The following is a 15,867-nucleotide window of genomic DNA, read 5'->3' on the forward strand; positions in this document are numbered from 1 at the left end:
TTTCCCAGTAAATGATTGTTTTGAGTTGTTTTTATACTGTAGTTTCTATTTGTGAGATATTGAAGGAAATAAGAGCATCTGGTTAATCAGATTCTGGTTTTCAGCATATGATGATTTATACCAATAGTGCAGGGAATTTATAAGTCAATAAGGCATTTTATAGAGAGCTGTTACACCTTTAACATTTTAAGGGTGCAGAGTTCACTGAAGAGCTAAGAAATCACAATTTGAAGCTTAATGAGATCTAAGTTCCACTACTATCACCAGGAAAGAGTTTGCATCACCCTTATACCACATGTTTATAAACACAAAAAGCAGATAGAAGGGGTAAAACTTGAGCACAGGTAGGGTATTTTTTACTTAAAGGGTAATTCTTGAAGAGGCACTTCAAACTGAGATGATACTGCAAATTGTGGAACCTGCTAGGAAGACCAGCTCTGTCGTGTGCACAGATGCTTCTGTTTCAATAGCAGAAGCATTTCCTCATCCAGTCAGTCCTGACCTAATCTTCAGAATTTGTTCTGGTTTTAGAGAAGGTAGTAAATTACTCTTTAATCAGAAATGTAGCTGCCTCCTTAGCTATGTAAGCGTGAATGGCTACACCATACTTACACATCAAGAATTTGGACTCATATCTGGCTTCATTTTATGATGTAGAAACAGGAGAAACATCTGTTATGTGGTGGTTTTACTGAAAATTGTGATTATCAATAGGAACAACTAGCCTGTGTTCCAACCTATTGCTTTTCTGTACTCCATTCATGGTTAAATAGTACAGTAGCCACTTTCTTACACTTAGATTTATGACTTTGTATCAAGATTAGGGGGTATGTTCTTCATTAAATACAGCCTACCTAAGGTATAATAAGGTGTATCAGGTGGTTCACTTTAGAATCTGCAATTTTTCATTAATTTTGTTCTAGATATCCACTTACATGCTCAGAAAGGAGTCTGCCTTGCTTTGGTAGTAACCAGCCAAATTATTTCTTTGATGTTTTAGTTGTCTTTTCTCTGAAGCATGGTTTGTGGCCCCAGTTAGAGATACAGGGAGACACATCTCTGAGTCTTTGGAGCATGGGTGTTTTTAATATAGTTTGTTGATATTATTTTACATGTTTATTTTTTAATGTCTTCCAAAATATGTCCAAGATAAGCTGTGTGTGTTAGCAACTAACTGTGGATCCAGCTGCTGTACTTTTTAAACACCTGCTTTTTGCTTATAGATTTTCTGATATGCAATATTAACTTCCCTGTATTACCCTTCTGTCAAATCTCTTCCTCAATATGAATCTTGGAAATTTACTGTGACATACAAGTTATAATCTTACCTGCAGTAGGAGTATCTATAGCTCATAGAAAGTTTACAAGACTAGAATATCTGAACTTCTTGTTCTGTCTCTATGTTACAAAACCCAGAAAGACTCATATTTGTCACCGTGTTGCACAAAAGCTCATGACATGCTTCAACCCACTTATAAGCTTGGTGCTGTTTGCATACTGATGCAAAAAAAAACCAAAAAAGTCGCAGTGATGTTCTATTTATTATAGTCTGTCACAGTTCATGTGTGGTTGGCTCAAACATACGTAAAACAAAAGTTTTGTCTCAGTGTGCTATTGTTTATTCATTCCTTTCATGGTTCTTCAAATTCTTGAGAAATTACAACACATGAGCCAGGCAAATATTATTTTTTTCTGCTTTTGTTTGTGGAAACACCAATTTGAAGAGTGTATACTTTCTCCTACCACAATATATCCACACTTGAGCATTAAAAATCATAAAACTAAATATAATGCAATAAATGTTGATGTTTCCATGTGTCTGCTTCCTTTTGTACTTTTAAAAACCATTCTTCATCCTTACAATCATTTCAGAAGGTAGAAACTTATTTTAGGGGAAAAAAAAAAAGTTCTGATAAAATCCATAGATTTCAGCCCCAGGGTTTCTAAGAACACCAATTAATATTCTGAGACTCAATAGGAACTCACAAGAGTTGGCAATTCAATATCTGGCAGCATAACAGGAACAGGAAGAAGGATTTAATGAGGAAAATTAGGTTAAGGCCAGAGTGTTAAGAAATTCTGAATACTTCTCTGCAATACTTGTTCAGTCTTTATGGATGGCTCAGGAAGAATAATTTGTGTCTTTATCTGGATCCAAACTTAATGGAGATCAAAACACTTTCAGAGCTATTACTTCATTAAAAATATACAGAATTTAATTAGTATTTCAGAGGATGGAAATGTCAGAAGTGAAAGAGAGAGAGCAAATTTTAAATATTTTTAAAACATTTTAGTGAATTAAATATTCTAAATTAAAGATCTTAAAGGCTATAGAAATACAGCCTTTTCAAATAACTTTTTTTTTCTTTTCCATCAAGAACTTTTCTTCCTAGTTTTTCTTTCCTTTTTTTTTTTTTGTTATTTAAATATTTACTAAAGTTTTATTTACCGTTTTTGTTGATAAATAAAATAATCATTCTTGTAGTAATTTTAATTCAATACCATATTCCTTTCTCTCTTTTACAAATTGTGCAAAAATCTGGAGGTAGCTTGTGTAAGATTCTTACAAAATAAAAAATAAATAAATAAATCTAGCAGCAGCTATTTTGTTGATAGAGAATTAAACCAAAGACACTCTTGAAATTTCTGGCAGCATTTCATCATGCATTGAATACATTAAGACCCAGGATGGCATTTTACTTTCTTTTCATGGGAGAGGATGTTACAGTTGTTTTATGGTCCCTTGGCAGCTGCATCTTTGAATAAAACTAATCTGTTTCTTCCATACTCCTAAGGAAAGCTATAACTTTTATGGCTTTTTTTTTTTTTCTTCATACTTCTTGCATCCTTACAAGAGTGGTGTCAGCTTTGCTTGAACAGTGGTATGAGAAACATAATCTTTCTCTTGGAATACTGGAAAAAATGTTAGGCATTAGTTGCTGCATTTCAGACAGTAGCAGCACTCCACTGTGGTAGAGTAAACCTTCATTTGTACTTGGAATAAAGTTTTGTTCAAGAATAGCAGATTCGTCAAATCTGTAAGCTAAATTTCACAGAGTAGAGACAGCAAGGCAGTACATACACAGCTTTGACTTGAAATGAGGATAAGAATCAATGAGAAAAAAAGCAACAAGAAATCTTCCTGATGATCATAGGAAACTTAAATGAACCTTGACTTGATGGTTTTAAAGGATAAATAAGCAAAAACAGTTGAAGAGAATGGGATAGCTGGAATTGTAAATGTCATTAAAATATTTGAAGTCTTCCTTTTTTTTCTTTTTTTTTTTTTTTTTAACTAATTAATAGTCACAGACTGTATTAGTTAAGTGTATATAATAACCCCCCTTTTACAGATTGGGTAAACAGACCTAGGCATTAAATGAGTCGGCCAGGGTTACACCCACACACTAAGTCAGATGCAAAGCCACAATTATAAGTGGAGTGCCTCATTGCTAGTGTCCTGGTCGGGGTCTGCTATAGACCGCCGAACCAGGATGAGGAGACGGATGAGGAATTCTACAGGCAGCTGACAGAGGTTGCAAAATCATCAGCTCTTGTACTCGTGGGGGACTTCAACTTCCCTGACATATCCTGGAAGCACAACACAGCCCTGAGAAAGCAGTCTAGGAGGTTTCTGGAGAGCGTGGAAGATAGCTTCCTGACACAGCTGGTTAGTGAGCCTACCAGGGGAGGTGCCCCGCTAGACCTTCTCTTCACAAACAGAGAAGGACTGGTGGAGGACGTGATCGTCGGGAGCTGTCTAGGGCAGAGTGACCACGCAATGGTGGAGTTCACTATTCTTGGCGAGGTCAGGAAGGGGACCAGTAAAACCGCTGTATTGGACTTTCGGAGGGCTGACTTTGAGCTGCTCAGGACATTGGTTGGTGGAGTCCCTTGGGAGGCGGTTCTGAAGGGCAGAGGGGTCCAGGAAGGCTGGGCGCTCTTCAAGAGGGAAGTCTTAATGGCGCAGGAACGGTCTGTTCCCACGTGCCCAAAGACGAGCTGGCGGGGAAGAAGACCGGCCTGGCTCAACAGAGAATTGTGGCTTGATCTTAGGAGGAAAAAGAGGGTTTATAAGCTTTGGAAAAGTGGGCAGGCCACTAAGGAGGACTTTAAAGAAGTAGCGAGGCTGTGCAGGGACAAAATTAGGAAGGCCAAAGCTCATCTGGAGCTCAATCTGGCTACTGCCGTTAAAGATAACAAAAAACGTTTCTATAAATACATCAACACAAAAAGGAGGACTAAGGAGAATCTCCATCCTTTACTGGATGCGGGGGGAAACTTAGTTACAAGAGATGAGGAAAAGGCGGAGGTGCTCAATGCCTTCTTTGCCTCAGTCTTTAGCGGCAATACCGGATGTTCTCTGGATACCCAGTACCCTGAGCTGGTGGAAGGGGATGGGGAGCAGGATGTGGCCCTCATTATCCATGAAGAACTGGTTGGTGACCTACTACGGCACTTAGATGTGCACAAGTCGATGGGGCCAGATGGGATCCACCCAAGGGTACTGAGGGAACTGGCAGAGGAGCTGGCCAAGCCGCTGTCCATCATTTATCAACAGTCCTGGCTATCGGGGGAGGTCCCAATCGACTGGCGGCTAGCAAACGTGACGCCCATCTACAAGAAGGGCCGGAGGGCAGACACAGGAAACTACAGGCCTGTCAGTTTGACCTCAGTGCCAGGAAAGCTCATGGAGCAGATCCTCCTGAGAGTCATCATGCAGCACTTGAAGGGGAAGCAGGCGATCAGGCCCAGTCAGCATGGCTTTATGAAAGGCAGGTCATGCCTGACGAACCTGATCTCCTTCTATGACAGAGTGACGCGCTGGGTGGATGAGGGAAAGGCTGTGGATGTGGTCTACCTTGACTTCAGCAAGGCTTTTGACACCGTCTCCCACAGCATTCTCCTCAAGAAACTGGCTGCTCTTGGCTTGGACTGGCGCACGCTTCGTTGGGTTAGAAACTGGCTGGATAGCCGGGCCCAAAGAGTCGTGGTGAATGGAGCCAAGTCCAGTTGGAGGCCAGTCACTAGTGGCGTCCCCCAGGGCTCGGTGCTGGGGCCGGTCCTCTTTAATATCTTCATCGATGATCTGGACGAGGGCATCGAGTGCACCCTCAGTAAGTTCGCAGATGACACCAAGTTAGGTGCGTGTGTCGATCTGCTTGAGGGTAGGAAAGCTCTGCAGGAGGATCGGGATAGGTTGGACCGATGGGCTGAGGTCAACTGCATGAAGTTTAACAAGGCCAAGTGCCGGGTCCTGCACCTGGGGCGCAATAACCCCAAGCAGAGCTACAGGCTGGGAGAGGAATGGTTGGAAAGCTGCCAGGCAGAGAAGGACCTGGGAGTGATGGTGGACAGTCGGCTGAATATGAGCCAGCAGTGTGCTCAGGTGGCCAAGAAGGCCAACGGCATCCTGGCTTGTATTAGGAACAGCGTGACCAGCAGGGCTAGGGAGGTGATCGTCCCCCTGTACTCAGCTCTGGTGAGGCCGCACCTCGAGTACTGTGTTCAGTTTTGGGCCCCTCGCTACAAGAAGGACATCGAGGTGCTTGAGCGGGTGCAGAGAAGGGCGACGAAGCTGGTGAGGGGCCTGGAGAACAAGTCCTACGAGGAGCGGCTGAGGGAGCTGGGCTTGTTCAGCCTGGAGAAGAGGAGGCTCAGGGGTGACCTTATCGCTCTTTACAGATACCTTAAAGGAGGCTGTAGAGAGGTGGGGGTTGGCCTGTTCTCCCACGTGCCTGGTGACAGGACGAGGGGGAATGGGCTTAAGTTGAGCCAGGGGAGTTTTAGGTTAGATGTTAGGAAGAACTTCTTTACAGAAAGGGTTGTGAGGCATTGGAACAGGCTGCCCAGGGAAGTGGTGGAGTCACCATCCCTGGAAGTCTTCAAAAGACGCTTAGATGTACAGCTTAGGGATATGGTTTAGTGGAGGGCTGTTAGCGTTAGGTTGGAGGTTGGACTCGATGACCTTGAGGTCTCTTCCAACCTAGAAAATTCTGTGATTCTGTGATTCTGTGATTGACAGCCTTCTAAAGAGTTTGGTAATCCACTCAGCAACTCTGCTTATTTTCTCATATCGCTTACACAAAAGGTTTTAGCTATTTTCCAGATTCAAGGAAAACTTGTAACACCTATTCTAAAAAGAAGCAGTGAAATACTTAAAGGCTAGGGGCTTGGTTCCATTTTCACTTAGTGCTTAGAAAGCCAATAAAAGCAGAGCACTTAACAATCCATGGTTTTATTAGAAGATGGTGGAATTTGACTCCATTCCTTTAGGATTTCCATATTGACAGGTTGTAATGTGACAATGAGAGAGTGATTATTCTTAGCCTTTGATCTTGTACATGTACTGGACTTTATTCTGACATTCTTAATTCTTAAGTCAGAACTCACCGTTGATTTCACAGATTCCATTAGGCACTTGGAGAAAGGCCTCTGAGGTTAAGCATGTCACAGGTTGTTACTTCCCCTCAGCATTACAAGTGTTTGTATTCCTGACAGTGTTTTAATGTAATGTGCTTTCAGAGAGAGTAGTGATTAGTTGTAGCCTAGGAACTGTCTTTTAAAGCAAAAAACAATGCAGCTTTTACGAGGAACTGTCTTTTAAAGCAAAAAACAATGCAGCTTTTACGTTCACTGTGATCTTTGATTCCTCCATTATCTACAGATTATGTTAATTAAGTAGTCTATTAATATTACATTGCTACATAATAATGTTAGAGAAACAACTTTTTTGTTGCCACAGAAGATATATGCTATTTTAAAACCAGAACAAAGCACTTTCTGAGTCTTACTGGTATTTCAGCCGTAGGTGTGCCTGGTGTGCTGTAAATTGGAAAGCTGGGAGGACTCCATCTTGTTATTAGTTTATGTAGAAAGACAGGAAGTACTTTGGGAAGGTTTCTCTCTTGTTCTGATTTCCAGGAGTTACTAAGCCAAACACATGAATCACAAAGCAGACTAGGAGGGAGTTTCTGAGTGTGGCATGAAAACAACAACTGCATTTTAAAGACTGAAAAGTCAAACAATTTGTTACCTCTGTTCTGCTTCAGATTTTTCATGGAGAATAGAAACCCTGGTAATACATGACAACGCAAAGTCTTAGTGCATGAAATGTGAAGTTTATATAAGAGATACTACCTTACTCATCAGCTGCTCTATTTTAAGCCTTGCTCGACATAGGGACTTTCGTTTTGTGATCTATTTGGACAGCAGCTGGCACATTAGAATTGCACAGTAGCTGGCATCTTTATAGTCTAAAGGATACTCAACATAATCCTGTAACATCTATTCTCACAGTTGTGTTCAGTCACTCATATTCCATCTTGGTGTGTTGTCTTTTCTCACATATATTTTCTCTCCATTTGATGTTAAAATAAAGGTCAGCGTATCATCAACATTAACATTAGTCCTTAGTAATATTTTGCTATGATGTGATCTATATATCTATATACACAACATATGCCATAAAATTGATGTGACATTTCAGTGCCTGAAAAAGGCAACAAAAATGAATGCATAGTAACATATGTTGGGGATAAATTCCAGTGACTAGCACAAATAACAGAGAACACTGTATATGTTAATTCTATACAAAAACAATTTACATAGATCATTTTGATCTACTTAGAAATATTTACATTGCATAAATACGAAATGGATGCCAGACTGTAACCTAATTCCAGAATCTAGCAATTGCAGAAGTAGCTTGCAAATTTCCATAAAATTCTAGAACTTCATCTATCCATTCATATAGATGGAAGTAAGTCTTTCTGTATGTTAAATTCCAATCATCTCTAAAAAAATGGCAAGCAGTGATGACAGAGGCTAAAGATACCTGTTCCCAAAGATGCTTCAGAAAAAGATTGATGAGAAGAATAAAATACGGGTACTGCCTGGGTATGGCACGCTTTGGACCCTTGTACAAAATTTGAAACTAATGAAATTTGGGGTACTCTGCATATTCATTTATGACTTTTATTACTTCCATTTCTTTGCTTCAATGTGTGGGAAGATGTCTATATGTATTTTATAGGTTTGCATCATCTTCAGGTATCCTACAGACTGGTGCTTGGACCAGAGATTAAGAAGCAACACATGAGATTACAGGGGACTCTAACAACTTAATGACAGGCCAACTTGCAACACCCAACAAAATAAAATCCTATATGGAGATTTCTTCACATGCATGTACTCCTACTGCAGGTCATCTGGGTCAGAGAGCTGAACCAAGATGAGCCTGCCTCTTTGTCAAAGATGGTAAGGTACATAGAATTCTTCCTCTTACGAAGAGAAATTCTGTCCTAAAAGTATTCTCTGACTTTTCTTTTTGGAGAATAATAATTATTTTAGGTATCTGCTTTTGTACTGTTATTTTCAACTTGATCTTTTAATTAATTGAAACTTCAAGTTGCAAGTCGCAGATTAGGGAAGCCAATTATTTTGAATTTCCTTGGGTTTGCTCCCATAATACTTATGTTGTGTCACAATTATGTTGATGGTATAAAGTAGCATACAGTTTTTCCTACATAACTCTTTTAATTTTGTCTTGGAAAATGCTACGCCTGTCATAAATACGACCTACAACATCCATAGTATAATTTTATTTAAATACAGTATAACTGCTCTAAGTAAAGTTTCAGCAGGCTCTTTTTACTTCAGTTTTAGTGACTATTCCCTAAAATATTGTTTATGCTTTAATATCAGCAGTTGGTTACATAACTTCAGAATCTTTCTGAAAAAAATAACGGAGTGTATACTGCATGTATAAATGCCAAGCATGAAATGATTAGTAAGGGTGGATAAATATACTCATGACAGCATACACTTTGCCAAAATCATGAATTGAATGTCTGCTTTTTACAGATCTGATCTACATTTCATTAAGTCATTTGATAGACTCTCTTAAGTGATCTTTGGATCAGGTATTTGAATGAAAAAAGAAAATGTTCTTCTGTGTTTGTTTTTATTTTCCAGGTTTATATGTGTTGTGTTGTGAACTGGATGCAAAGCTATTTTTCACAGTATCTGTAAGTACGCAGATCAAGTTATTAGTGAATAATGAAATGCAGTCCACAAAAGGGCTTAAATATTGCCAGTGTTCTTAGCTTGTCAATGCACTCCTTTTATGATTTAGTAGTACATTCCTATTTACTGAGAAAATATTCATTAACCATGCTAAAAGTTACAGAACGATCTCACAGAAGGAGAGTATAAGAGATCTACCACAGACTCATGAAGTTACTTCAGACTAAATCCTTATTTTTTTTAAAGGGAATTATTTACTTAAACATTTCTAGATCTGGGTCTTTGACCTTTTGTTTATTTTTAATTAAATGTGGATAATATTATTTTACTTTGGGTATTGATTCAAAGCATTTTTAAAATATTTTTAGTCTCTTTAGGTTCTCCACTAAAATACAGGATAAAAATACAAATCATTGTCATGCCTTTTTTTTTTTTTTTTTTGCCATGGTTCTTTTGTGGTACACCTAATTCTTTTTTCATGCTATTGTTTTTTCCTTGTGGTATTCGATGTCAGCTTGAAGTTCAGAGGATAAAAGGCTAAAGTGCCACAAATAAGCATTTAAGATAATCAGAAATTATATTAATTAGCTGATGTAAAATTTCTGCCACTAATGAAAAAAACGGACTTCTATATTTTAACGTCTCTGCAAACATTTCTGCATATTGCACTTGGTATTTCTCATGAATATTGAATTAGTGAGCTCCCAAATACTACTCAAAATACCTTTCATCACACACAAAATGGAAATATGAACTGCAGCCAATATTCACTTGGAATACTAGAAATGTATTCTGCTATAAATTATGTCTTATGAAACCCTGTGGAGTCCATTTGGATTTTGTAATAAACCATATTTTTGTGTAATATTTCTGAGATATTACTAGTATTACAGTAATTAGTATAGTGCAGTAGTAGCTCTCATTAGGAGTGGGTTCTAGTACGCCAGACACCAGCAAAATAGACAGAGTCAGTATTTTTGAAAATGTTTAAACAGCATAGAAACCTTTCCAATTTCAAAAATAATTTAGGCACTTAGAAAACACTATTTTATTGAAAGCCTATAGTGCATAGGATTTTATTTGTAGAACTCATTTGAAGAATGTAACAATGGGATTTCTTCAGATTTTATCCTGGTTCCTCATTAAAATGTAACAGTTTATGTATAGACTTTGGAGATTTCAATGGACATAATAATGAAATTCAGAATAGTTAATGTAGTTTAAATGTACCCTTAACTAAACGTTTGCTCCAAAACTGAAGATTTAAGCAAGATGAACAAGAAGTTGCTAGAAAGCATTGTCTAAGCAGTATCTTCATTTTCATTCCTAAATTTAAAATGATGGTAAATGGGGAAAACAGATGGTTGTATGGTGAAGCAGCAGGTCATTCCCTGTTTCTCAGGAAAAGTGTATTTCATTAATTCAGGTAACACCATCCATCTCTTTGGTTTTGGCACACAGTTGGTCCCAATCATAACATGTTTTGTCTGGGACTCCCAGCCTCTTGTCTAAAGCACTTTTTTTTTTTTTTTTTCCAAGTATAACTACCAGTAGAATTGTATTGAAATGATATTTCAACTATTTACAGCCCTGGTCATTATAGTCATGCCAACAGAAATCTGCAATATATTCATTGACCTAAAGGTCTATGTGTTTATTCTGTAGAAAACAGAAAGGCAAAAGGACAAAGAAGACGTCAAAATAATGTTTATCATAAAAGCCTGCAAAATCAGTCAATCATTCTTTTCTTGTCCCTGAGAAAGTAAAGATGACATATCTTACATCTTATAATGAATCCTAAGGACCTAAAGAAAATTAAGGGCAAAAAAGGTTTTCCTTAAGGCTGTTAAGCCTTGTGGATCCACATACCTCCACTGCATGATTTTAAAGTCTATATACAAGTCTCTGCTGAGCCCACATTAAGAAATGTGGTATTGCCATTTGGATCATCTAGGCATGAAATTTACTGTGCTTCAGGAGAAATATTTCTGCTTTGGAAGTGATTTTGGCCTTCGTGAAGTCAGGAGGAGAACTGAAAGAGAGTTCTAATAGTTAAAAGTGAAGAAGAAAAGCAAGGAAGGAGGGGTTTGGATCAGTTTGTCTAATGGTGTTAAGGTTTTGAGAGTGAGAGAGTATCTGTTTGGTCACTTTGGGTAAGGTTAGCACTGATCATGCAGACACATTTTGTCTTTTTTGAACCACAGCATTTAACCAGACGTATTACTGGGAAAAATAAAAAATAAAAAAAAATTCTACTGCTGTTGGGCATAGTTTTCTTATTACGGCAAAGAAGATATATTTTCCTTTTTTTCCAAGGTGTCTCTTTTAAAGGATGTCTATGTTTAAGGACTGTAATTGTGGCTGCATAAACAATGTTTTGTGGGTTTGGCCGTTGGCCTGTCACTGAGAAAGCAGTTAAATACACGCATGCCTTATCATTACAAGGCAAATAGTTTGGCCAATAAATAATCATTGATTGTCTTAAATATTTCTGTGTCTGTTTAAGCTGGGGGGTTTCTCCTGATGACAAGAAAACATTCTCGATGATGCTAATCCAAGATAACTCAGATGTCACATCAGTTGCATAATCTCCATAACTATAATCATATTCTAAGTCTAATTTTCTGTCTCTCAACACCTCTGTTAGTTTGATGTTGGTCTCTAACTAGCTCTATATTTCCATGGTTACTAGTAGTCAGTCACAATGGTTCTGTTAACCCCCAAAGGCAGAGCGATTATATCTTTTTTGCTGTAAGAAGCACAGAATTAACAAATTGAACTATATATAAATTAAACTATTGTTTTTAACACTACAATATAGACTTCAAAAGTTAATTTCCAGTAACTCAGAAAGCACTTAAGTCTTTTGCAACCATTACAACTATGTCATATTTTTTGTAATGATGAGTTTCTGTTCAAGAACCCGGAGGGTCTTTTTTCTTTCCTTTTTAATATTGATTTAAATTTGCAATAGATTTGGAAGGCAGTGTATTTAAACCAAACAATTCAGGTTTAGACCTATCCTGTAATCAAGTAGTCACAAGCAAGCATTACTTATTAGTATGTATACTATTGTTCATTTATAAAGATATGAAAAATGGAAATAAGTAGCATGCCTACTTGCCAGAGAATACCTATGTAGACACATCAAAATCAGACTAGAAATTTCAGATCTCAAAATGCTGTATGTCTTTCTTACAAAAGACTGACTGGAAGTCCTTTTCTGACTTTCACATCTCATCTCTGGTCAAAACCTGGATTCTTCCCAATAAATTAAGTGCAGAGAATTGCATCTTCTGTGAGTGAATCAGAGGTGTTATATACCCTTAATAGGAGAGCACAGCTGGAAGGAGCAGTGTTTTTCTGGGAAGTTTTCTTCAGGTAAGACTAAAACAGTTGTGTTTTGTTTTGTTTTGCTTTGTGTGTGTGTGTGTATGTGTGTTTTTTTTTTTTTTTTTTTTTTTAATTAAAAATAAAATAAAATACTTATGTAGCCATCAATTATATTATCTAGTGGAGAAGAACTCTGTATCAAGGAGAGGTTTCTGGATCTTCTCTGGACAGAGCAGTTAGTGAGTAGCTGAGGGCAGAGAAGCAAGATGAAATGACAAAAGAAAACCAGATAAATGTTTAGCAGGAAGTAAACATCTTGTGTGCTAAAAAGGTTTTGTACAGTGTATGGTGGGTCTGTCTGAGCTGTAGTCACCTTTTCCCTGCAGCAGCCCACACAGTGCTGTGCTCTGCACTCGTAACTGGAACAGCACTGATATCACGCAAGTGTTGTGTCTATTGCTGCATAGTGCTGGCACAGCATCAGGACTCTTTCCAAGCCCCCAAGAGCCAGCAGGCTGAGGGTGGGCAAGTGATGGGGAGGGGACATTGCCAGGACAGCTGACCTAAACCGACCAAAGGGATATTCCATAACACCTGATGTCACACTCAGCAATAAAAAGGGGGCTCTTGTGGGCTAGGGGGCTGTTCCTCCTGAACAACCACTACGCGTTTTGAGGCCCTGCTTCCCAGGACGTGGCCACACATTGCTCGTTGATGGGAAGTAGAGAATAATTTTTTTTTCCCTCACTCTGTGCTTCCATGCGGACTTATTGTTTCTTTTGTTTCTTTTTCTCCCCATTCCCTTTCCCTTTAATTAAAGCTTTCTCATCTCAAACCTTGAGTTCTCTGTGTTGTATTTTCTCCTCCTTCCTCTTTGAGGGGAGTGAGAGAGCAGTTGTGGTGGAGTTCAGCTGCCCACCTGAGTAAAATCACCACACAGTGAAGCACTGACTGGAATTGCAGAAGTTGACCCTGTTAAGTAGTGGAGCAAACCTCTGTTAGGGAAAAAGAGTGACACTTTATTGTCAAATATACAGAGTTATTTCAACAAAACATGCAGCAAAGGCAGTAGAATCATCCTAACTGAGGAGGGGAAGACTTCCCCTTTCCTTTCTTTTGGGAGCTTTTGTTTTAGTTGCAGATATTAAAATTGCTGAATCACCAAATCAATAGAGGCACAAGCTGCTTCTGTGGTCATCATATCAAAGCATGAAACAATTAGTTGTTTCAATAGGAAAGCTGTAGGAGAAGGGAATATATTGATGGGTGAAATGGACCAAAAAGGAAGTATCATATGGTAATCTATCCATTTAAAAGTTAGGCAATGACACAACAATGACACAACATTCTTTACTTCAAAGTATATTTGAATGTCAATGGAGTTCAGTGTTCATAGTATCACAGTGGGATGTGTGGGGACACTAGTAAGATTCAAATATGGTGTATGAAAAGTGACATTTGTATAGTTATATAACGTATCTAAACAATTCTGAGCAGAAACATTGTCCAAGTACACATATGAAGAATTACTAAAAAATGGAATAACAAAACTCATCATAACAGATTAAATTAAACTTCAAATTTTTAACCTACCTAAGTAGCAGATATCTGAACATGTAGTTGTCTCCCAAAACTGTTTCTCATGATCTAAGAATTTATAGAAGTTACACAGAGATCTGAATAGATCTTAGATATGAATAAGCGATAAAAGTATATATTTAGGAAATATAAAATAAAGCATTAATGCTTATCTTTCTGCAAATAAAGTAATAGCAAAAATAGAATTGCAGCTTACTTTTGTTGCACAATGATATGATTGTTTCTCTTGTGTTTAGAAAGATCCTTTTCTATCCATAAATACTTGATGAGTGACAGGTCAGAATCCAGAGAAGTTATTGCAGGACAGTTCAGTGTCCTGCAACATCCATCGAACCGGTCTATGCTGAATCTGGCTATTTTGTTGTTGCTGTGCTGAGATACTCTGTAATCTCATGCATATGCTGAATCGAACAGGAGGGGGCAGAACTGCATCAGTGTAGTCACTTGCATGTAACTTACAGGCATCTATATTGTGTGGTTAATGAAAATAAGTGTAAAACTGATGTCTGCAAAAGATTTGGTGATAATAATAGTTTAACGTTCACCTAAAATCAATTACTCAAATATTCAGAAACTACTGGGCCTGTTCAGCCTGGAAAAGAGGAGGCTGAGGGGGGACCTCATTGTGGTCTACAACTTCCTCGCAAGGCTGCATGGAGAGGCAGGTGACCTATTCTCTGTAAACATCAGTGATAGGACCCACGGGAATGGTGTCAAGCTGAGGCAGGGGAAATTTAGGCTGAATATCAGGAAGAAGTTCTTCACCGAAGGGGTCGTCACACACTGGAACAGGCTCCCCAGGGACGTAGTCACTGCACCAAGCCTGTCTGGATTTAAAAAGTGATTGGACTGTGCCCTTAGTCACATGGTCTAAACTTTTGGGCAGACCTGTGTGGTGACAGGAGCTGGACTTGATGATCCTTATGGGTCCCTTCCAACTCGGGATATTCTATGATTCTATGATTCTGTGATTCTAATCATGTATTTTCTGCATGGATCTTGCATTGCTGCTATGCAATTAATGAACACTTTGGAAGGAAATGCTTTCTGAGTTTTAATAACGCAGGTAGAGGAACTCAAGCATTTAACTAGATTATTCAGTGTATGCTTGAAACACAGTTGTCATTTTCACTGCTGAAGTTAACTTTGTGTCTAGTTTATTTATTTATTAATTACTTCTAAAGGTGGCCTGCTTCTCTTCAGTTTCTAAGGCATTTAGTTTAGTAGTTGTTTTTTGGTTTGGTTTGGTTTTGCCTTCTCAGGTTTAAAATAAAATGTTTTAAACTGAAGCACATATTTTTATCAATTTAGTAAAATATTAGCTCTGTTAGCTATAAAACAAATTAAAATCACTATTTGTCTTGACAACTTTATTGGAATGGAATGCCACAGTTTTTATTTCCTGCATGGATTCTGATTTAAAGGCCATTCATTGAGAGTGATTTCATTCAGTCATTGTATTTTGGGTAAACTGGGCTGTTGTGGTGAGGTTTTTTTCAGAGCAAAAGCTGAGCTTCTTCCCAAAGAGTTTGCAGCTGGAGTAAAGAGAAGGACCAACAATCACAGAGCAGGCCTGGGGGGTAGGGGAATGTGTGGGTGAAGGACAAACAGAGGAGACTGAGATTCACTGTTTGCTTTGATACTTTATTATTGTTTCTTTCTTTATTATTGTAGGCTCTTCTTAGCAATGGGGTCTAATGTTTTCATTGATATTGTTGATATTTGATTTTTTTTTCCCAGTAATTTAATTGAAACATATAATCAAAGAATATTTATGCTCCAGTAAAAAATATTCATGTTAACGGTAAGTAGCTTCTGACGTAATAAACCTTATTTTATAAAAAATCTGCAACTATTGTTTTTAAGTCTTTTGGAAACTTTAAAAAAATGGTAGGAGTGTGGTTAGGT

Source organism: Aythya ferina, assembly GCF_964211825.1.
Source record: "Aythya ferina genome assembly, chromosome: 5".
Lineage (NCBI taxonomy): Eukaryota > Metazoa > Chordata > Aves > Anseriformes > Anatidae > Aythya > Aythya ferina.